A 24,198-nucleotide genomic window follows, 5' to 3' on the forward strand; every position below is an offset into this window, starting at 1 on the left:
TTGTGTGCATGGATGTGATAGTGAGACAGTGTCTGGCATTGTGGTTAATGGGAGGTATGTGTCACAGGGATGGATGCTCCCTGCGATGCAACACGGAGTATCTTGTCTTTAGAGCGCGTGAGCACTGAAGATGTCATTTAGTGCACCTGGGTCCGGGTTGCGGGTAGCTATGAGAGATGGGAGGGTCTGGCTACCCACATACCTCACTCTGAGTGGGGGTGCTCACAGCATATTTTTCCCTGCAGGAATTTGAGGACCTGCAGTGATGTCATGGTCATGTGACCAGTGCATGTGATGTTACCTCACCTGTGGGTGTGATTACAGGCTACCTAAAGGAGGTGTGTTAGCACATGGGGAGGGTGTCGGTGAGTCTGTCAGGATGGACAGACTTCCATGTGTCCAGGCAGGACACTACAGAGCAGTCCTGTATGCTCTCTGAGTGTGGACCTGAATGGTCTACATGCAAGGCCCTTGCAGATACCTCAGTGTTGGGTGTGCTAAGCCCTGAAGAGCACGTGGTGGGACTTTGCTTCTGGTGACATGGGTATTGGACGGTCCCAGCTGGGGTTGGACGACCTGCATTGTACCCGGACAGGCCACCTGTGTGATCCCGAGTAACCTGGGTGTTGGGAAGTCCTGGGAGGAGGACTGGATCCCTGAAGAGCACGAGGTGAGGACAGGGATCTGCAGAGCCAGAAACAGGTCCCGTGTGGTACTATGTTATGACCTGGTGGTTAAGAGGCCACACTGAAATGACCTGGTGGCTAAAACGCAACATGGAATGAGCTCTGAGAAGGTGGTATCTCTACTGACCGCAGTCCCTAATCCTAACAACACAACTAGAAATAGCCGTGGGATGTTCCTGATACTCCCTAGACACCTCGTCACAGCCTCAGATATAACTACCCCTAAAGAAGGAAATAGAAAGCTATCTTGCCTCAGAGAAACCCCCAAAAGGAAAGACAGCCCCCCACAAATATTGACTGTGAATGGAGAGGGAAATGACGTACATAGAAATGAAATTAGATTTCAGCAAAGGGAGGCCAAAACTAAACTAGATAGACAGAGAGCAAAGGATACTGTGCGGTCAGTATTAAAAACTACAAAATCCACACAGAGTTTATAAAAATGAACTCCACACCGACTCACGGTGTGGAGGGGCAAATCTGCTTTCCCAGAGCTTCCAGCTAGCCTGAACAAGACATAGTGACAAGCTGGACAAAAGAGACAAAATGCAAAGCAATAGAGTCCAAGCAAATGGACAAACAAAACTAATAAAACTTATCTTTTGCAGACAAGGACTGGCCATATGAGAAATCCAAGGGAAGAATCAAATCCAACCAAGAACATTGACAGCAGGCATGGACAAAAGCCCAGAGCAGGTTTAAATAACAAACCCAGGCAAGGCGATTAGTGAAGGCAGCTGCCACAGCTACCTAACGGAGCAGCAGTTCCACTTGAAACCACCAGAGGGAGCCCAAGGGCAGAACTCGCAAAAATACCATTAGCAACCACAGGAGGGAGCTCCAGAACGGAACTCACAACAGTACTGCCAGTGGAAAACCTGCAGCACTGACGAGCAGGTAATACCAGACTGTGTGTTTGGCTCCAGAGCGAGACGGAATATTGGACTCGACCAAGAGTGTATGGTCACCGTCCTGATGGAACAGAGTGACGCTGTGAACATTGTTACTTTGATTTGCCGTGATATGAAGATTGTTGTTTTGTGTTTTCTGCCACTGGGGTTTATGGAGTAATAAACCCAGTTGAGTTTTTGAGGAGAAAACGTATTGCTGTGTCTTTTGTCGCTGCCAAGCGAGTATTCCCCAGTAAGTGCAATCTTACAGATGGAATGGGATACTATTAGTGGTAATGCTTACTAGTGCTTGCTTAATTTGGTGGCTGGTCTGTAAAAACTCGGTATGCACATTTTATAGTCTCCTATTCTTGTATAACTAGGCAATAGCTCCATCTGGTGGTAGAGTTATTAAACTACAACTATCATTTTTGCATATTTTTTGGATGTTTGTTGCATAAATAAGTACCCTATTACACTAGCAATTAGATAACAATGACCTAGTAGGGTCATTCTTATATATTGTGTATTTTTGTGTATTTATGTGGATAATAGAGTTTTTTTTACAGCTGCTATATAATTTAAATGTTAGATATTCTATAAAAGTACCTCTGTTTTCAGTACCTTAGTTGGTGATATTTTAAATATTTGTCTAAGAATTAATAAAAACTGGAGTTTTTATATTTAAAAAAAATGTTTTTTTGTGTAGTCACTTCAATTCGTTTTTTGTACCCACATATGATGGGAAATGCAAAAAATAAGGTGGTATATCAATGAAGTGTTGCCCTTTTGGATGGGCTAATTATAATATTTATGGACTTTTGTGTTTAAATCCCAGAAAGAGCAGATGTTTAAATGATTAACCCCTTCATGACCTATGACATATATATAAGTCATAGTTGGTGTCCCTGCATTACATGCAGGCTACTATTCTGAGCCCTCCTGTTTTTAGGCACATGAGAGCTGATCTGATCAGCTGTCCTGTGCCCCTAACAGCCGTGAGTGTAATCACGATCCACCCATAGCTGTTAACCTGCTGTCAATCTACGAAACGGCGGCATTTACCCTTGTCGCGGCAGAAGCGCGTCACTAATCTCGCCCATCGTCGTGCCAGTCACATAAATGCAAGGTGCCAATGGGATAGCATGACAACACGGGGTCTGCAAGAGACTCCTGTGGTTGTCATTGCTGATCTGCTATGGCCAGCGCTTATAGCAAATGATCAATTCTGCCACAGATAGCAGGGCTGAAGCGAACAGATGATTGCAGCTTCAAGTCTCCGAAACAGGGTATTGAAGCAAGTAAAATGTAGAAGAAAAATGTTTTTGAAAATATGAAGAGAATTTAAAAAATAAAAATTCAAATCGCCCTCTTTTACACCATTCAAAATAAAGTCATAAAACAAAACAAAAATAAAATATAAACATACTTGGTATCGACGCGTTCAGAAACGCCCGCTCTATCGAAATATAAAAATAATTAATCTGATCAGTAAACGGTGTAATGAGAAAAAAAAAAATCTAAATTTCAGAATTAAGTTTCTTTGTTCGCCGGCAATCAAAAGATCGCATCTGCGCCAACATGGCATCAATAAAAATGTCAGCTCGGTGCTCAAAAAATAAGCCCTCACCCGGCCCAAGATTCTAAAAATTGGAGACGTTACGGGTCTAGGAAAATGGTGCCATTGTTTTTTTTTTGTTTTTTTTACAAACTTTAGATTTTTTTTCGCCACTTACCATAAATAAAAAGGAACCTAGAAATATTTGGTGTAAGAGAGCTCATAATGAGCTGGAGAATCATAATGGCAGGTCAGTTTTAGCATTTAGTAAAAAAAAAAAAAAAACACATTTTTAATTTTTGTCCTGTTTTACAGTACACAATATGGTGTCCTTTTGTTGTTGATCAAGAGGGCAACTCGTCCCACACAAAAAAAAGCCATCAGATGACCACATTGACTAAAGCATAAAAAAAAATTACAGCTCTGGGTAGAAGGGGAGATAAAACAGAAGCGCAAAAACAGAAAGCCCCAACGTCTTAAACATATTAAAAAAAATCTTTCCTCACAAAACTATCAATCTACTCCGCTTCCTCTGCTGTATTTTCTTGGTGACAGGTTCTCTTTAAAGGGAATCTGTCACCCAAAATTCACCTATAAGCCGCAGCCACCGGCATTAGGGGCTCATCGACAGCATTCTGTAATTCTGTAGATAAGCCCCTGATGTAACCTGAAAGATAAGAAAAATATAGTTCTTATCAAACCTACAGATAAAAAGGCGGTACCTCTCTCCCGCATCAATTGTCTACTAGAGCATGATGGGAGCTTAAAGTATAGAATCTAAATTTATCATTACTGTAAGTTTTAATTGCGATAGCGCGTGGCTATTTATTTAGGTATTTAACATAGATATTGTATTAATGCTTCCACCCATATGTGAAGGGAGGGAATGTACGGGTGCCGTCATGGGCTCAGAGAAATACCATTATCGGTAAGAACTATATTTTTCTCTGACGCCCACGACGGCACCACGGAGAGAATTGCAGAGATTGTACATTTAGGGAGGGACCACCGCTTCCAGAACCCTTTTACTAAAGGTAAGGTCTGAAGAGGAGGAAAGGACCAACCTATAGTGCTCATAGAATGTAGATGGTGAAGACCAGGTAGCAGCTCTACATATCTGATCGATCGAGGCTCTGGCCTTCTCCGCCCAAGAGATTGCCACTGCTCTCGTTAAGTGCGTTTTGACATTCCCCGGGACGGGTACCCCACTTGCTGAGTATGACAGGCTGATGGCGTCTGCGATCCATCTTGCCAGAGTGTCCTTGGAGGCTTTCTTCCCATTCCGGGGACCCTGAATACATACAAAAAGAGAGCAATCCTCCCTATTCTCCCTGGTGACATCTATGTAATGCATTAGGCATCTCCTAACGTCCAAAGTATGTAAGGACTCCTCCTCTTTGTTTTTGGGGTTAGGACAAAAAGAGGGAAGAGATATTTCCTGTGTCCTATGAAATCTAGACCCTACTTTTGGGAGGTAGGATGGGTCTATTTAAAGAACAACCCTATCATCCAGGAATTGAGTAAAAGGGGGCGTAGCAGATAGAGCCTGGATGTCGCGAACTCTATGTGCAGAAGTGAGAGCAACCAGCAAAGATGTTTTTAGGGATAACATTTTTAACGGGACATTCGCCAACGGTTCAAACAGAGGTTTAGTGAGGGCTTTCAGGACTAAATTTAAATCCCACTGAGGGGTATTTCATACAGGAAGAGGTCTTGATCTCCCGGCTGCTTTAATGAACCTTGAGACCCACTTATTCCCTGTGTGGTGCAGTGACCAATGTTACAACCAGGGGGCGCTGTGTGTGCACTTCAAGATGCGCTTGGAGGCATAATGGTGATGAGAGAAAGTCCGTCAGGATTATAAATGGCCGGCATATGTGTCGCAGAGGAGGTCACTCTGCGCTGTCAGTCTGAAGATAAGTTGGTGGTCTGGGACCTGTAGTCCCACAGGTTAATGTGTAAGTTGTAATGGGAGATTGGCAGGGCTAGTTATGTGAGATGGGTGGGACAAACTAGCCACACATAACCACACTCCCACCCAGGGGAGTGGTTACAGGTATGTAATGTGACCAGGGTGTGGGTCACATGGTGGTTCCTGTGCAAGGTCCTGGACGGCCGGTGTTGGAAGCTCCTGGCTGGTGGAGTGTTCCTGGAAGCACCTGAAACCGTGGACTTTGTGGCCGAGGTGTTGGATTGTCCTGGTGTGGACTGGAGTCCTGCAAGCACCTGAAGAGGCTGCAACTACAGAGCCTGTGACGGCTTCGGTATTGGGGAGGCTACAGTTCCTACTTGGGGTCTGGACTATCTGAGGTGCCCTGGTCACAAGGACGGTGATCCCAGTGAGGCAGCTTTTCCCTGTGAACCACTGCTGGCAGGAGCCAGTAGATGGAGTTGAAACTCCTGTAAGGTAACCCTGGACAAGGGAAGAGACTGTATGTCATGTGGTTTATGATGTTTAATAAACCAGATTTATGTGAGGTACTGTGCCTGAGTGCTTGAATCTTATGCCAAGCGAGTGTCCCCCAACACACTCAGGTAGCGTATCCTCACACCTGCCAAATCATAGTTGAATAGAGCCCCCTACGCTGCTACATGGACTTTTAGGGTGCTTGTGGCCAGACCAATTTCTAACCCTTTTTGTAGGAATTCTAGTATGGCATTTAGAGAGACTCCTTCACCTAATTTGGCACCTGAGGATGACAGGAATTTTTTCCATATTTTTCCGTACTGTCTCGTCGTAATTGGTTTTCTACTTTGTAGAATGGTAGATACTAGCCCCAGAGAAAAACCCCTATTTTCTAATAGCTTCCTCTCAAATGCCAGGCTGTCAAGTGTAAACTTGCAACCTGCGGATGTTGAACTGGACCCTGGGAGAGGAGATTTGGGAGGTCCAGGAGTACCAGTGGATCGGAGATAGACATCCTCATCATCCAGGAAAACCATGCCCTCTTTGGCCAGAACGGAGCTATTAAGATTACATGAGCTCTGTCCTCCCGAATCTTCCTCAGCACTGCCGGAATCAGAGCAATTGCGGGAAAGGCATACGCTAGTTGATGGTGCCACGGGATCAGAAATGCATCTAGTGATATGGGGTTCACTAATTGTGTTATGGAGCAAAAGGTGTCCACCTTTTTGTTTAGGCTGTTTGCGAAGAGGTCTATGCTCGGTACACCCCACCTTTGTGAGAGCTGGATGAACACTGCCTGGTTCAATTCCCACTCCCCCTGTTTTAGACGGGAGCGACTCAGAAAATCTGCTCTGTAATGTAATTGTCTACACCTTTTATATGAAGACCTGACAGAGACAGAAAATTGTTTTCGGCTATGTGGAAGATTGCTTTGGTTACTTCCATCAGATTCTGAGAGCGGGTACCCCCCTGGTGATTCAGGTACGCTACCACTACTCTGTCGTCTGACATAACTCTAACATGGTGTGAGTGAAGGGGATCTAGGAACTCTAAGAGTGCAAACTTGACTGCCAGGAGTTCCTTCATGTTGGAGGACACCTCTCCAGGCTTTGTGGCCAAGCCCCTTGAGCAAATAGGTTGTTTAGATGTGCCCCCACCCACTGGGGCTCGCGTCTGTAGTTTCTACTTTCGAGACTGGGGATACCCAGGGAACTCCCTGAGAAAGATTGGTTTGCGACGTCCACCAATCTAGAGATAGAATTGTGTCTGGAGATAAACTGAACCGACCTTCTAAATTCCCTTCTAGAGAGACTTCTTCTGATAAAAATTTGCCATTGAAGGTCCGTCGAATGAAGCTGAGTCCATTGGACTGCAGGGATGCAAGCCATCATGGATCCCAAGAGAGACATAGCTTGACGGAGGGTTATGGAGGGTAAGTCCCTCATTCTGGATACTAGCCCCACCATCTTTTGTATCTTTTCTGGTGGAAGGCGGCATTCCTGCCTCACAGAGTCCAAAGTGAGTCCCAGATATTCCTGGATTTGACCCGGCAACAATCTGGATTTTGTTAAGTTCGCTAACAAGCCCAGATCTTTAAATGAGCGCATAATTCTTTCTAGCTGGTTTTCGCAATGTAGGGACGAGCTGCCAATAATTAGCAAGTGGTCGAGGTATGGCACTGTCAGGGTGTCTTGTTCCTTCAGTTGGGCCATTACCTCTGAAACTAGCTTGGTAAAGACCCGGGGGCTATGGCTAGACCGAACGGAAGAGCTGAGAATTGGAAATAACATGTCACCCCCCCCCCCCCAATGAGGACTGCTATCCTGAGGAATTTTTGGTGGTCTTTGTGGATAGTGACGCAATAGTAAGCGTCTTTCAGGTCCAAGACTGCCATAAAACAAAGTGGAAACAGCATTTGTATTGCTGTTTTTATTGCCTCCATTTTGAACGGCTGGACATTCAGATATCTGTTTAGGCTTTTCAAGTTTATAATTGTCCTGTAGTACCCATCCGGTTTTTTTCTCAGGAACAGGGGTGAGTAATATCCTTTCCCTCTTTCTTGTGGGAGCACTTCCAGAAGAACCTTCTTGACTACTAGCCCCCTAACTTCTTGTTCTAATGCTAGTTGTTCTTCTCCTGATGATCTCAGAGATGTGACCATGAAGGAGGGCCGAGGAAGTTTGTGAAATCCTAATTTTAGTCCCAACTTTATTATGTCCAGAATCCATGGACTGTTGGTAATTTTCTCCCAGGCCGAGAGAAAGAGGGACAGTCTTCCCCCCACCTGGGGCAAACATTCATTGGGTGGGTTTTTTGTTGTCAGTGGGGCTTTTATTAAACATAAATCCCTTGTCCATGTTTTTCTTGTCCTCCCATTTATCTTGATTTTTTCCAGGCTTCCTTCGGAAGAACCTCTTGCTCCGAAAGGGCCTCCTTTAGGAAGGAAAACCAAGGGAGGGGAATGATTTATTTTTATCCCCTGCCTTCTCCAAAATGTCGTCTAAAGTGGGCCCGAATAAAAATTCCCCTTCACAGGGGATTGTACATAACTTAGACTTTATTTAGAGATCCCCTTGCCAACATTTAAGCCAAAGGGCTTGTCTAGCAGCGTTTAAAAAAGCTGCTGATCTATCAGCCAGCCTGATGGCATCAGCAGAGGCATCTGCTAAGAAAGCGGCAGCTCCTCGCATTACCGGTAAGGTGTTTAATATGGAGTCCCTAGATGACTTGTTTTTAAGCTGGATTTCTAATTGGTCTAACCAGACCATCACGGAATGGGATGTGCATGCGGCTACAAGCACCGGTTTTAACCCTCCCCCAGCTGCTTCCCATGAACTTTTGAGGAAAGCATCTACCTTTTTATCCATGGGATCTTTTAGGACCCCATGTCCTCAAATGGAAGGGCATATTTTTTAGATGCCTTAGCTATGTGTTATAATACGGTGGTCTAGGAGCAACATGGAACGAGCTCTGAAGGAAGTGGTAACTGTACTGACCGCAGTCCCTAAGCTCAACACAACACTAGAAGTAGCCGTGGAATGCTCCTAACTCTCCCTAGGCATCTCGTCACAGCCTAAGAGCTAACTACCCCTAAAGATAGAAGCAGGAAAGCTATCTTGCCTCAGAGAAAATCCCCAAAGGATAGATTAGCCCCCCACAAATAATGACTGTGAGTGGAGAGGGAAAAGACATACACAGAATGAAACCAGGATGAGCACAGGAGGCCAGTCTAACTAAATAGATAGGACAGGATGGAATACTGTGTGGTCAGTATAAAACACTAAAAAAATCCACGCAGAGTTTACAAAAAATCTCCAAACCTGACTAAAGGTGTGGAGGGCAAATCTGCCTCCCAGAGCTTCCAGCAAGACAGAATTAATTCACACTGATAAGCTGGACAAACATAGAAAGCACAGAATGGATAAGTCCACAATCTATGGACAGAAAAGGGCAAGCAAAAACTTAGCTTAGCTGAACTGGTCAGGATAACAGGGAACTCCAAAGAGATGTGAATCCAACCAGGAACCATTTACAAGTGGCACTGGCTGAAGATAGAGCCAGACTTAAATAGCCGAGCAGAAGAGACGATAAGTGGAGGCAGCTGATGACAGCTAACTGCAGGGAGCAGCCATACCACTAGAAACCGCAAGAGGGAGCCCAAGAGCAGAACTCACAAAAGTGCCACTTACAACCACTGGAGGGAGCCCAAGAGCGGAATTCACAACAGCTATGGCAACATTTAGTTTAGGAGCTTTTTCCCAGGAGGAGCAAGATTCGTCATCAATTGGATATTTCCTTTTTGGCGTAAGCAACGCCTTCCTTATAGGCTTTTTCCACTCCTTTTTAATTAATGCCAGGATTCTCTCATTAAGAGAAAAGGCCCTCCTCTTGTTTTGCTCCAGACCCCCAAACATAATGTCCTGTACTGATCTTTTGGGGTGAGGGTCTGATAGCCCCATAGTGCTCCTAACTGCCTTAATGAGGCTGCCTGTCTCTTCTAGAGGAAAACAGCTACGGCCCCCGGAGGAAAATGAAGATGATGAAGAGGAAGAGTTAGATGTATCCGAATCCAACTCATCGCTATCCGTATCACTGGACTCAGGAGTTGGCCGGGTGTGTAGCCTTGTTGAGTGGGAACGGCCTAGGGAGACCTTGCAGACCCCTGATGTCCCGCTGCAGCTGATGAGGAAGACCTTAGACATTCAAGGGGAGTGGGTGACCTTCTGGTGGAAGCACACCAGCACCGACCTGATTGGGTTTCCCGGGGAGACCTAAACTGAAAGGGAGCAGGTGGAGGTCATAAACCAGGAGGAGTGTCGCCGGCAGCGGGTGCTCCAACGAGAACAGGAGGAGAGGGAGCAGGAACTCCGATGCCAGGCTGCCAAAGAGAAAGATCTGCAGGCTAAGGCCCGGGCCAGAAAGGGAAGCTGCGAGGATCGGGGCCCGCACAGACAGGGTACTGTGGTGGCATTCCGTCTCAACTCTGGCTGGGGCTTTATAAAAGAGCCTGATCTATACCCTGAGGTATTTGTCACCAGACATGATGTGGAGGCCCATCTGAAGGAGGGACACCCTGACAGGGACCTCTATCCCGGTGATCGCGTCACTTACACCAGGCACTGGGGAGACAAAGGGTGGTATGCTCTGCACGCCCACAAGTGTGTACCGAAGGTCACTAAACTGCCAGCTCCTGATCTTGAATCACGACCCCCAAGCAGCTCAGCCTTGCTCACCAGCACCTCCACCTGACCAAGTGATGATCACCCCTAACTCTGATAGAACACCCATCATCCTGTGCTCAAGATGTACACGAGCTGTCGTTGAACTGAAATCAGTGGGCACCCAGACTGCCATCCGGAGCGTGGATGCGCTCTATGTGGTACCCGGTAGCCGCCCACCTCCGCAGGGGCTACCATGGATAATGTCACAACTAAGAAACTAAACATTGAAAATAACTGTAAATAGTTAACTTAACTCTTTGCTGCTACTATTTAAAAGCTCATAAACCCGACCAGGGTTTCTACTTAAAGGGGTCCCACGTTTAAAGTGATCTTCTGTTTACAACGTTCGTTTTGCTTCAAGAACTGTGAATCATGAACTGTGAATCATGAACTGTGCATGATCAAAAACTTTGCTTGTAAATAGTTTGCACCTTCTTAAAGGTGCTTCCTGCTCGATTTACAAAGAAGTTTTAAAAAGACTGCTTCTAACATTTTTGTGGAAAGTTCCTTTGTTTTACAGAGACCTGAAGAAAAACCCATTTGGCACGGCAGGATTAAAGGTCTAGATACACGCCTTGAAGCCCGCCCAAGCCAACGTTGGGGGTTAATGACGGGTCCCTCGCATTGTTACTGCTGTTCTAAAGTTAATAAATTACTTGAGTAATTAAATTGCACTACCTTAGCACTGAAAGACTTGAATACTGTTTGCCCCCATAAAGGGGGTGTTGAATCGTTGCACTTTGCTGAACTAATGCCTAGAGTTGGTTAGAAATGCACTTTGCTAGTTAGGATTGTGTGTCGCATGATAGAAAGTTAATATATTAAAGAATTAATATAGTGAATAAAAATAAAATTGAGATTTGAACTTAGATAGTATTGTATACAGATAGTAATGAGACAGTAAACCCGTGGGGGTTGGTTGAAAGTTTTGCACACAAAGAAGAATAAGGATAAAATGTTTGTTTTAGCATTTAAAAGATAGTACACCCTTAGAGGGTAATTGCCTTTCATAATTGCCTTCCATAATTGCATTTCATAGTTAGTTATCATACTGTTCTCTATTCTCAAAAGTAGGCCTACAATGTAAATAGTTCTTGCAATGTTCAAGTGTCCTCACCTCCCATAAAGGGAAGCTTTAGTATAATATTTTGTTTTAAATGTTCTATTTCATTCAAAAATTGCATGTCTTTTTGCTAATCTGTATTGTTGTTCTTCTTTTCCCAGTCCGGGAGTACTGGATTTAAAGGGTTAGATTGTCGGCCACCAGATCCGTCCCATGGAGAATGATTGGAGCGGCCACAGAGATCCCTGACTACAGAACCCTGCTCTCGTTCTCAGGATCGTGGAAGTTACTTTGTGAAAAATTCCAGAAAATATCCAAATATTCAAACTGTATGGAGAACATCCAGATCTCGTCTCATCCAATATGGACATGTCCATGTTGCCCCAATCTGACCTGTAAGAAAAAGACCTTTTATTATACTCACTTACGGGGAGGTCCGGTACAAGGGGTGTCGCTCTTCTTGGTCCTGAACCTCCCTTCTTACTTTGTGTGAATGACGAGTCCGTACGTCATCCATACAGTCTGAGCATCACCCTCCTGACCAGGCATACTTGTCTGCCCTGGTGAGGGCAGAGCAAAGTACTGTAGTGTGCATGTGCAAGGGCTCTTTGACCTTTCCCAGCGCCTGCGTCAGTACTAGTGTTGAGCATTCCGATACCGCAAGTATCGGGTATCGGCCGATATTTGCGGTATCGGAATTCCGATACCGAATTCCGATACTTCCCGCGTATCGGATACCGGAATCGGAAGTTCCCAGAATTCAAATTGAACGCAGCAGCCAATGAGGAATGAATGAAAGTGTGGGCACATCCTGTTTAGCATGGTGGGCATGTAAGTACTGGCAAGGCTTGGATTGGCTGCTGAAATGATGTCACTCTGCACTATAAAAAAGCGCTGCCGCCATTTTGCGCTCACTCTGCTGTGATTTCAGTTAGGGACAGGACGCTGTGTTCTAACTGAGGGCCAGTTGAGCTAGCTAATTGCTTTATTTTCCTTTCCAAAGGCTAATTTAGCAAAACGCTGTGTGTTCTTCACTGTTCACCTTGCTCTTGCCTTGCAGCGCTGTTTTAACAGCGTTCTGCAAGGTCTCTGTGTGTGTGTGTGTGTGCAGCTCACTCTGTAGTCTGTGTGCAGCCATATACCCGGTTGTATTCAGCTCAGGGGGGGTTCACACTGCCTCACACAGTTGTTCTTTTTTGCTCTTAGTGCAGCCTGCTGCACATTTTTTCTCAAATTTCCTATTAGTGTTTTTCCACCAGTCTCCAGCTCTATTGTGGAAAAACACTACATAGGATAACCTAGAGGGGGGTTTTTGGGCCTTGCAGCGCCGTTTACGGCTGTCTGCACGGTCTCCGTGTGAGCCCAGCTCGCCCTGTAGTCTGTGTGCAGCCATAGCCGGTTGGATTCAGCTCAGGGTTCGTTACTGGCTCATACCTTGAGAAAAATTTTCCTTTTTTTCAAATAGTGCAGCCTGTTTAAAATTTGAAAAAAAAAATTCCTATTAGTGTCTTTCCACTCGTATCCAGCTAAATAGTGGAAAAACACTATATAGGATAACCTAGAGGAGGGTTTTTTGGCCTTGCAGCGCCGTTTACGGCTGTCTGCACGGTCTCCGTGTGAGCCCAGCTCGCCCTGTAGTCTGTGTGCAGCCATAGCCGGTTGGATTCAGCTCAGGGTTCGTTACTGGCTCATACCTTGAGAAAAATTTTCCTTTTTTTCAAATAGTGCAGCCTGTTTAAAATTTGAAAAAAAAAATTCCTATTAGTGTCTTTCCACTCGTATCCAGCTAAATAGTGGAAAAACACTATATAGGATAACCTAGAGGAGGGTTTTTTGGCCTTGCAGCGCCGTTTACGGCTGTCTGCACGGTCTCCGTGTGAGCCCAGCTCGCCCTGTAGTCTGTGTGCAGCCATAGCCGGTTGGATTCAGCTCAGGGTTCGTTACTGGCTCATACCTTGAGAAAAATTTTCCTTTTTTTCAAATAGTGCAGCCTGTTTAAAATTTGAAAAAAAAAATTCCTATTAGTGTCTTTCCACTCGTATCCAGCTAAATAGTGGAAAAACACTATATAGGATAACCTAGAGGAGGGTTTTTTGGCCTTGCAGCGCCGTTTACGGCTGTCTGCACGGTCTCCGTGTGAGCCCAGCTCGCCCTGTAGTCTGTGTGCAGCCATAGCCGGTTGGATTCAGCTCAGGGTGCGTTACTGCCTCATACCTTGAAAAAAAATTTCCTTTTTTTCAAATAGTGCAGCCAGTTTAAAATTTGAAAAAAAAAATTCCTATTAGTGTCTTTCCACTTGTATCCAGCTAAATAGTGGAAAAACACTATATAGGATAACCTAGAGGAGGGTTTCTTGGCCTTGCAGCGCCGTTTACGGCTGTCTGCACGGTCTCCGTGTGATTTAAACTAGCTCTGTAGCCCGATCTGCACCAAAAAAAAGGTTAAGTTCACCAAACACAACTTACACTTGTGTAGGCCACATTTGAAAAATAATAAAGTTTAGTCCACAATTTACAACATTAGTGTTTCTTACACCTGTTAGGAGGAGCATTACAGGAATAAGCACACTAAGGCCTTAGTACTTTTCTGCTTATCTTTATCTGTCAACCAAGATGAAGAGGGCAGGGAGTAAGGCACGTGGGCGTGGGCGCGGAGCAGGGAGAGGAGCAGGGAGAGGACGTGGTGATTCTGTGCCTGCTGCGGGCGCCGGTGACTCGTCGTCACTCAGTTTCAGCAGGGAACAGTCCTTCATGCGCAGCTTTGTCGGAGAGCGCCGTGCACCGCTGCTGCGTGAAGACCAAATTGAAGCCGTTGTCGGGTGGATGGCAGCTAACGCCTCGGCATCGACTTCAGTTAGTGCCACATCCTCTCAGGCACAGAGCACTGGAGAGCAGCCATCTGTCTCTTCACCACCTGCCAAATTGGCCAGGCAGTCAGAGAGCCCAGGACAGGAGCCGTCTCTACTTCTGTTCTCTGAATCTCTTGGCTTGGAAACAGGGGGCCAGCCAAGCAGCATTGGAGAAATGGAAGAAGAGGCAGTGTGCAGTGATGCCCAAAAGCTTTATCTCTCTGACTCTGAAGAGGCAGGTGGGCCAGTGCCTCCGGTGACCACAGCGCAGTACGCATCTGATGATGAAACTCAGGTGCCGCTTTCTCGTGCGTACTGTGCTGCTGAGACTACCCAGGAGGAGCAGTTGGTGGCAGAGGGTAGTGGAGATGATGAGGTCCTTGACCCATCGTGGCGTGAGGAACAGGAAGGTGGTGGGAGCAGCTCAGAGGAAGAGCTTCCTCTTACGGGCCAAAGAGGGAGAGGGAGGGGGAAGACTGCGGAGCCTGTAGCCTCCACTTTGGCACCCGTTAGGAGCCTGTCTCTTTCCAAAGCCAAAAAGGGCGCTCCCAAGACTTGCAGTGCCTGGTCCTTTTTTGACACAGTTGCAGATGACATTTGTTTTGTCAAATGCAAGCTGTGTCATCATAAAGTAAAAAGAGGGAAAAATGTCAGCAACCTCAATACCACAAATATGTGGAAACATGTGCGGACCAGGCACGCGGTGGAGTTACAGAAACACACTGAAGATGTAGGCCAACCAACAGCGGCAGCTACCACCTCTTCAGCTCGTGTTGCCTCTTCCTCCAGCTCACGCACAGCTGGTTTGGCTTCCTCCCAGAGACCTTGTGTAATTCCACCCACAGCACCACCTTCCCAGTCATCCTCACACTCCCAGTCTACTCTACAGCCATCGGTAGTACAGGCATGGGAGAAAAGGCGGGCATTCTCGGCCAACCACCCCCGAGCACAGGCTCTGAATGCAGGCATTGCCAAACTGTTGTCCCTGGAAATGCTCTCGTTCAGGCTGGTGGAGACTGACAGCTTCCGTGACTTGATGGCATTGGCAGTCCCACAGTACAAGGTGCCCAGCCGCTTTTACTTCAGCAGGCAGGCTGTCCCTGCCCTGCACAGGCATGTTGAGGCAAACATAAAACATGCGCTACTGAACGCCGTCAGTAGCAAGGTCCACCTCACCACCGATGCGTGGACCAGTCAGCATGGACAGGGGCGATATGTTTCCCTCACTGCCCATTGGGTTAATGTTGTTGAGCCAGGTACAGATCGTGCGAGTGGCGCAGGACGTGTCCTGCCCACTCCAAGGATTGCAGGAATCCAGTCTGTACGCATCGACTCCTCCTCTTACACCAGTTCCTCTGATTCCTCTCTGCAGGATCCGTCACAGTCCACCCCCACATGGACCCGTGAACGTTTACCTATGACCGACATGAGCACAGCCGTGGCCAAACGTCAGCAGGCCGTCTTGAAACTAGTTTCATTGGGGCATCGAAGCCACACAGCGCAGGAGCTCTGGAATGCCATAAAGCAGGAGAGCGATGTGTGGTTACTGCCAGCGAATCTCCAGCCAGGCATGGTAGTGTGTGACAATGGCCGAAATCTGGTGGCAGCTTTGGCCCTTGGCAACCTCACTCACATCCCATGTCTGGCACATGTGCTCAATTTGGTTGTGCAGAGTTTTCTGAGGGACTATCCGGATCTTGATGCCCTGCTGCACAAGGTCCGCCTAGAGTGTGCTCACTTGCGGCGTTCCAGCTTGGCCAGATCCCGCATTGCTGCTCTGCAGCGCCGATTCCGCCTTCCGGAACACCGCATCATATGTGACCTACCTACCCGGTGGAATTCCACGTTACATATGTTGGAGCGGTTGTGTGAGCAGCAGCAAGCAGTTATGGAGTACCAGCTGCATCAGGCGCAAAGAAGTCGCAGTCAGCGCCGATCAGACTTCACAACCACAGAGTGGGCCACTATGAAGGACGTCTGCCAGGTTTTGCGTCCTTTTGATTATTCCACGCGGATGGCAAGTGCAGATGATGCACTAGTCAGCATGACTGTCCCCCTTATCTGCCTGCTTCAGCAAACTTTGCAAGGGTTAAGGGATGATGTGGTGGAAGAGGTGGAGGATGAGGAGTCACCTTTTCCATCAGCTTCTGGAGAGTCAGCGCCACGTGGTTCCTCACAAAGGGGTACGCAGGGGCCAATTTGTGAGGAGGATGAGGAGGAGTCAATGGAGGAGGAAGAGCTCCGTCCAGAGGAGGGAGCGACACAATTGTCCAGTGGTCAGTGTGTACAGCGAGGGTGGGGTGATGACGAGCGGGCAGAGATCATGTCTCAAGCAGGGGACAGCGTTTCTGGGCCGGTTGGCACTCTGCAGCACATGGTGGATTTCATGCTGCAGTGCCTGAGAAACGACCGCCGCATCGACCACATTCTCAACATGCCTGATTATTGGGTGTTCACCCTCCTCGATCCTCGCTACCGGGACAACGTCCAAAACCTCATCCCTGCGTTGACCCGGGAGCGTAAATTGCGGGAGTACCACGACACACTGGTGAATTCCATCATCTTCTCCTGTCCAACTGAGAGGAGTGCTGCTAGTGCTTTACAAAGCAGCTCAGTGCGTCGAGGCAGTGGGGGAGGCTCTGCCCAAAGAGGGAGCAGAAGCAGTGCCTCTGCCCAAGGCAAGCCCAGTATGGCACAACTCTGGCACACTTTTGTGTGCCCGCCCCAAATGTCTACACCATCACCGGCGGCTCCAGTCAGCAGGAGGCAACGGTTCCGTCAGATGGTGACAGACTACATGGCTTGCCCTCTTACTGTACTCCCAGACGGCTCTTCCCCGTTCAAGTTTTGGGTCTCTAAGCTGGATACATGGCCAGAGCTAAGCCAGTATGCATTGGAGGTGCTGGCTTGCCCTGCGGCTAGTGTCTTATCGGAACGTGTCTTTAGTGCCGCAGGTGGTGTACTAACAGACCGTCGCATGCGACTATCCTCCGATAACGTTGACCGGCTTACTTTCCTGAAAATGAACCAGGCCTGGATCTCGCAGGAATTTGCCACTCCTCTGCCTGATTAAGTAATTGGGTGTCATCCAGGTCTCCTGCTGTGTTCATCTTTCTACCACCTGAACTGCTATTCCTGGGCTCCAACACCGCCAGTTGCGGCTCAGAAGTGCAGGCTGCACAGTAAAAACATACGACCCAGTGTTATTGGGTTTCAGTAACGTCAGCTGATCCCCAGCTGTGTAGCCGGCAATGTGTCCTGCGACCGCCACGCTGGCACAACAACCTAAATGTAAGGGAACCTGTCCCCCCCCCCCCCCCCCGTCGTTTGTTACTGAAAGAGCCATCTTGTGCAGCAGTAATGCTGCACAAGGAAAAGGTAGCTCTTTTTTTTTAGCTCTTTGCACACGCAGAACTTAACACTTATAAAATGTGTTCACTGATACCGTTATACCGTCCCGGAGCTGGGACTTTCCTTCGTAATGTGACGCAGCACAGCCGTCATTCCTACCCCCTTGGTGCCATGCGCTGCCTCCTCAGCGTTGTTTTAAGCTGTCACGGAGCCTGCGCTGTTCTGTTATCCCTTGGGCATGCCCTATTTGCGCTGCCTGTCTTCTGACATAATTTGGTGTCAGGCTGGCTGCGCCTGTGCGGCCGCGCTGCCCGAGATCCCGCCTCGCAGTGTCTTCTGATTGAGTCACACTGCGGGCCTGGGATCCATGGGCATGCGCAGTGCATATCTTCCCCTCGGGCTCTCGCTCATTTCCCTCCGCCTTCTTTAGACTGTGCGCCGTCAGCTGATCCCTAGCATGCCACGGCCGTGACACCGCACAGTCTGAAGAAGAGGGAAGGAGGGGAGTGAGAGTCGAGGTTATGCACTGTGCATGCCCATGGTTCCAAGGCCCGCAGTGGGATTACGTTAGATGAGACTGCGAGGTGGGATCTGGAGCAGCGTGGACGCACAGGCACTGACAGCCTGACACCAAATTATGTCAGAAGACAGGCAGCGCTAATTGGGCATGGCCAAGGGCTAACAGAACAGCGCAGGCTCCGTGGCAGCTTAAAACAACGCTGAGGAGGCAGCGCACGGCATCAAGGGGATAGGAATGACAGCTGTGCTGTGTCCCATTACGAAGGAAATTCGCACCTCCGGAACGGTTTAACGGTATAAAGGGACACATTTTTAGTGTTTACTTCGGTGTTTGCAAGGAGCATAATTAAAAGAGCAACCTTTTCCTTTTGCATCCTTAGTGCTGCACAACATGGCTCTTTCAGCTACAAACGTCTTGGGGGGGGGGGTTAAAGGTTTCCTTTCAACTTGCTCCAATCAGGCTTCGGCCTACACTCTGTTCCTCTGCTCCTCCTGCTGTCCCTGGGCTCTAACACCGCCAGTTGGTGCCTGGAAGTGCTGTGTGCACAGTCAACAGTCGCTCCTCTGTTATTGGGGTTCAGTAACGTCAGCTGATCCCCAGCTGTGTGTGCGGCAATACCTCCAATCTGCTCCTCCTGCTGTCCCTGGGCTCTAACACCGCCAGTTGGTGCCTGGAAGTGCTGTGTGCACAGTCAACAGTCGCTCCTCTGTTATTGGGGTTCAGTAACGTCAGCTGATCCCCAGCTGTGTATCCGGCAACGTGTCATGCGACCGCCACGCTGGCACAACTAAAATGTAAGGGGACCTGTCCCCCCCCCCCCCTAGGCGTTTGTTACTGAAAGAGCCACCATGTGCAGCACTAATACTGCACAAGGGAAAGGTCGCTCTTGAAATTATGCTCCTTGCAAACGCTGAACTACACACTCATGTAATGTGTCCCCTCACACCGTCCAACCGTCCCGGAGGTGGGACTTTCCTTTGTAATGTGACACAGCACAGCCGTCATTGCTACCCCCTTGGCACCGTGCGCTGCCTCCTTAGCGTTGTTTGATTCCGTCATGGACCCTGCGCTGTTATGTTATCCCTTGGCCATGCACAGTTTGCGCTGCCCGTCCTCTGACATCATTTGTTGTCGTCCTGGCTGCGCCTGTGCGTCCACGCTGCCCGAAATCACACCTCGCAGTGTCGTCTAATGTGATCCCACAGTGGGCCTGGTATCCATGGCCATGCGCAGTGCATATACTAGCCTCTCACTCCCCTTCTTCACGCTTCTTCAGACTAGGCGGCGTCAGCTGATCCCTAATAGCATGCCACGGCCGTGACGCCGCACAGTCTGAAGAAGCAGGAAGGAGGTGAGTGAGAGGCGATGATATGCACTGCGCATGCCCATGGATCCCTGGCCCGCAGTGGGACTACATTAGATGACACTGCAAGGTTGGATCTCGGGCAGCTTGGACGCACAGGCACTGCCAGCCTGACACCTACATGATGTCAGAAGACGGGCACCGCTAACTGTGCATGGCCAAGGGATAACATTACAGTGCGGGCTCCGTGACAGAACCAAACAACGTTGAGGAGGTGGTGCCCGGCACCAAGGGGGTTGGAATGACGGCTGTGCTGTGTCACATTACAAAGGAAAGTCCCACTTCCGGGATGGTTTGACGGTGTGAGGGGACACATTATATGAGTGTGTACTTCAGCGTTTGCAAGGAGCATAATTTTCGGAGCCACCATTTTCCATGTGCAGTATTACTGCTGTACAAGATGGCTCTTTCAGCAACAAATGCCTGGGGGGGGGGGTTAAAGGTTCCCTTTCAACTTGCTCCACTGCAGGCTTCGGCCTACACTCTGCTCCTCTTTGATTCCCTGGGTTTCAACACTGTCAGTTGCCACCTGGAAGTGTTGTCTACACAGAAAAAAACACTAGGTGATGTGTCAGTGGGGTTCAGCACCGCCAGCTGTTCCCCTGCTGTGTAGTCGGCAACGTGTCCAGCACAAGCCACGCTGGCACAACAGAACAAAAGCTGCCACCAGTGCAGGCTTCGGCCTACACTCTGCTCCTCTCCTCCTCCTGCTGACCCTGGGCTCAAACACCGCTAGTTTTTGCCCGGAAGTGCTAGCTGCACAGAGAAAAACACCAGCCAATGTGTTAGTGGGGTTCAGCAACGCCAGCTGTTCCCCTGCTGTGTAGCCGGCAACGTGACCTGCAAACGCCATGCAGGCACAGGAACTGAAATTAAAAGGGAACCTGGCCCCACCCCCCCAGGTGTTTCTATGTATAACAGCCACCTAGTACAGCAGTACTGCTGCATTTGTACAAGGTGGCTGACTTTTTCTCCTTGCCCACGTGGAACTCAACACGTACAAAATGTGTCTCATTGAGACCATTCCACTGTCCCTGAGGTGTGACTTTCCTTTGTAATGATACGCAGCACCCCCCTTGGTAGCGTTTCCCGTCTTTTGTCATCATGGTTAGCTGGCTGCGCCTGTGCATCCGCCCTGCTAGAAACAACGCCCCTCGTTGTCATATTTATTTTGTCAGCGAGGGTGTGGTTTATGGGCACGAGCAGTGCATATGTTCGCCTGTCTTAACTCATCTCCTTCCGCCTTCTTCAGACTGTGCGGCCTCCTGGCCGTGGTAGGCGATAAGGGATCAGCTGAGGCCGCCCAGTCTGGAGCAGGTGTAAGGACATGTGTAAGCGGCCAACCTATTTACTGCACAAGGCCACGAATCCCAGCCACGCAGTGTGATTTTTTGAAAACACACTGTGGGTCTGGGATTCATGTCCATCGCTAACCGCAACGGCCGACATGAAATGAGGTCAGAAGACAGGAAGCGCTCACAGCGCATGGCCAAGGGATCACAATAGCGCAGACTCCTGTACAGCAAATAACAACGCTCAGGAATCTGCGCCCAGTACCTAGGTGCAAATTTTTACACCTGTGCTGCGTCTCGTTAAAAAGACAAGTCACGCCTCCACAACTGTTTGACAGTATAATGGGCTAAATAGTGTACGTGTTTTAGTCAGCGTGTGCAAGGAGCAAAACAAATAGAGCAACCTTTTACTTGTGCAGCATTAATGCTGCACAAGGTGTGGCTCTTGTACCTTGCAACACCTGAGGGGGGGGTTAAAGGTAACCTTTGAAATTGGTTCAACTAGGCTTCGGCCTACACTCTGCTTCTCTACTCCTCCTGCTGACCCTGGGCTCAAACACCGCTAGTTTTTGCCCGGAAATGCTAGCTGCACAGAGAAAAACACCAGCCAATGTGTTAGTGGGGTTCAGCACCGCCAGCTGTTCCCCTGCTGTGTAGTCGGCAACGTGTCCAGCACAAGCCACGCTGGCACAACCGACCAAAAGCTGCCACCAGTGCAGGCTTCGGCCTACACTTTGCTCCTCTCCTCCTCCTGCTGACCCTGGGCTCAAACAACGCCAGTTTCTGCCCGGACATGCTAGCTGCACAGAGAAAAACACCAGCCAATGTGTTAGTGGGGTTCAGCACCGCCTGCTGTTCCCCCGCTGTGTAGCCGGCATCGTGTCCAGCACAAGCCACGCTGGCACAACCGACCAAAAGCTGCCACCAGTGCAGGCTTCGGCCTACACTTTGCTCCTCTCCTCCTCCTCCTGCTGACCCTGGGCTCTAACACCGCTAGTTTTTGCCCGGACATGCAATCTGCACAGAGAAAAACACCAGTCAATGTGTCAGTGGGGTTCAGCAACGCCAGCTGTTCCCCTGCTGTGTAGCTTGCAACGTGACCTGCAAACGCCACGCAGGCACATGAACTGAAATTGAAGGGAGCCTGCCCCCCACCCACAGGTGTTTCTATGTATATCAGCCACCTTGTACAGCAGTACTGCTGCATTTGTACGAGGTGGCTGACTGTTTCTCCTTGCCCACGTGGAACTCAACACGTACAAAATGTGTCTCATTAGAGACCATTACAATGTCCCTGAGGTGTGACTTTCCTTTGTAATGACACGCAGCACCACCCTTGTTAGCGCTGCCCGTCTTTTGACATCATTGGTTAGCTGGCTGCGCCTGTGCATCTCCCCTGCTCGAAACAACGGCCCTCGGTGTCTTATTTTTTTGGACAGCGAGGGTGTGATTGATGGGCATGTGCAGTGCATATGTTTGCCTGTGTTCACTCATCTCCTTCCGCCTTCTTCAGACTGGGTGTCCTCATGGCCGCGGCAGGCGATAAGGGATCAGATGAGGCCGCCCAGTCTGAAGCAGGTGTAAGGACATGTGTGAGCGGCAAACATATTTAGTGCACCAGGGCACGAATCCCAGCACCGCAGTGTGATTTTTTAAAAACACACTGTGGGTCTGGGATTCATGTCCATCGCTAACCGCAACGGCCGACATGAAATGAGGTCAGAAGACAGGAAGCGCTCACAGCGCATGGCCAAGGGATCACAATAGCGCAGACTCCTGTACAGCAAATAAGAACGCTCAGGAATCTGCGCCCAGTACCTAGGTGCAAATTTTGACACCTGTGCTCCGTCTCGTTAAAAAGACAAGTCACGCCTCCACAACTGTTTGACAGTATAATGGGCTAAATAGTGTACGTGTTTTAGTCAGCGTGTGCAAGGAGCAAAACAAATAGAGCAACCTTTTACTTGTGCAGCATTAATGCTGCACAAGGTGTGGCTCTTGTACCTTGCAACACCTGAGGGGGGGGTTAAAGGTAACCTTTGAAATTGGTTCAACTAGGCTTCGGCCTACACTCTGCTCCTCTACTCCTCCTGCTGACCCTGGGCTCAAACACCGCTAGTTTTTGCCCGGAAATGCTAGCTGCACAGAGAAAAACACCAGCCAATGTGTTAGTGGGGTTCAGCACCGCCAGCTGTTCCCCTGCTGTGTAGTCGGCAACGTGTCCAGCACAAGCCACGCTGGCACAACCGACCAAAAGCTGCCACCAGTGCAGGCTTCGGCCTACACTTTGCTCCTCTCCTCCTCCTGCTGACCCTGGGCTCAAACAACGCCAGTTTCTTCCCGGACATGCTAGCTGCACAGAGAAAAACACCAGCCAATGTGTTAGTGGGGTTCAGCAACGCCAGCTGTTCCCCTGCTGTGTAGCTTGCAACGTGACCTGCAAACGCCACGCAGGCACATGAACTGAAATTGAAGGGAGCCTGCCCCCCACCCACAGGTGTTTCTATGTATATCAGCCACCTTGTACAGCAGTACTGCTGCATTTGTACGAGGTGGCTGACTTTTTCTCCTTGCCCACGTGGAACTCAACACGTACAAAATGTGTCTCATTAGAGACCATTACAATGTCCCTGAGGTGTGACTTTCCTTTGTAATGACACGCAGCACCCCCATTGTTAGCGCTGCCCGTCTCCTGACATCATTGGTTGGCTGGCTGTGCCTGTGCGTCCCCCCTGCCCGACACAACGCCCCCCGTTGTCTCATATATTTTGACTGCGAGGGTGTGATTGATGGGCACGAGCAGTGCATATGTTCCCCTGTTTTCACTCCCCTCCTTCCGCCTTCTTCTGACTGTGCGGCCTCATGGCCGCGGCATGCGATAAGGGATCAGCTGAGGCCGCCCAGTCTGAAGCAGGTGTAAGGACATGTGTGAGCGGCGATCATATTTACTGCACAAGGCCACGAATCCCAGCACCGCAGTGTGACTTTAGGAAAAGCCACTGTGGGTCTGGGATTTATGGCCATCGTTAACCGCACCGGCCAACATGAAATGAGGTCATGAGACGGCCTGCACTAACAGGGTATTGCCAAGGGATAACACAAGAGCGCAGACTCCTGTACAGCAAATAACAACGCTCAGGAATCTGCGCCCAGTACCTAGGTGCAAATTTTGACACCTGTGCTGCGTCTCGTTAAAAAGACAAGTCACGCCTCCACAACTGTTTGACAGTATAATGGGCTAAATAGTGTACGTGTTTAATTCAGCGTGTGCAAGGAGCAAAATTAAATAGAGCAACCTTTGACTTGTGCATCATTAATGCTGTTCAAGGTGTGGCTCTTGTACCTTGCAACACCTGAGGGGGGGGTTAAAGGTAACCTTTGAAATTGGTTCAACTAGGCTTCGGCCTACACTCTGCTCCTCTACTCCTCCTGCTGACCCTGGGCTCAAACAACGCCAGTTTCTGCCCGGAAATGCTAGCTGCACAGAGAAAAACACCAG

This window comes from Ranitomeya imitator, chromosome 2, assembly GCF_032444005.1.
Source record: "Ranitomeya imitator isolate aRanImi1 chromosome 2, aRanImi1.pri, whole genome shotgun sequence".
Lineage (NCBI taxonomy): Eukaryota > Metazoa > Chordata > Amphibia > Anura > Dendrobatidae > Ranitomeya > Ranitomeya imitator.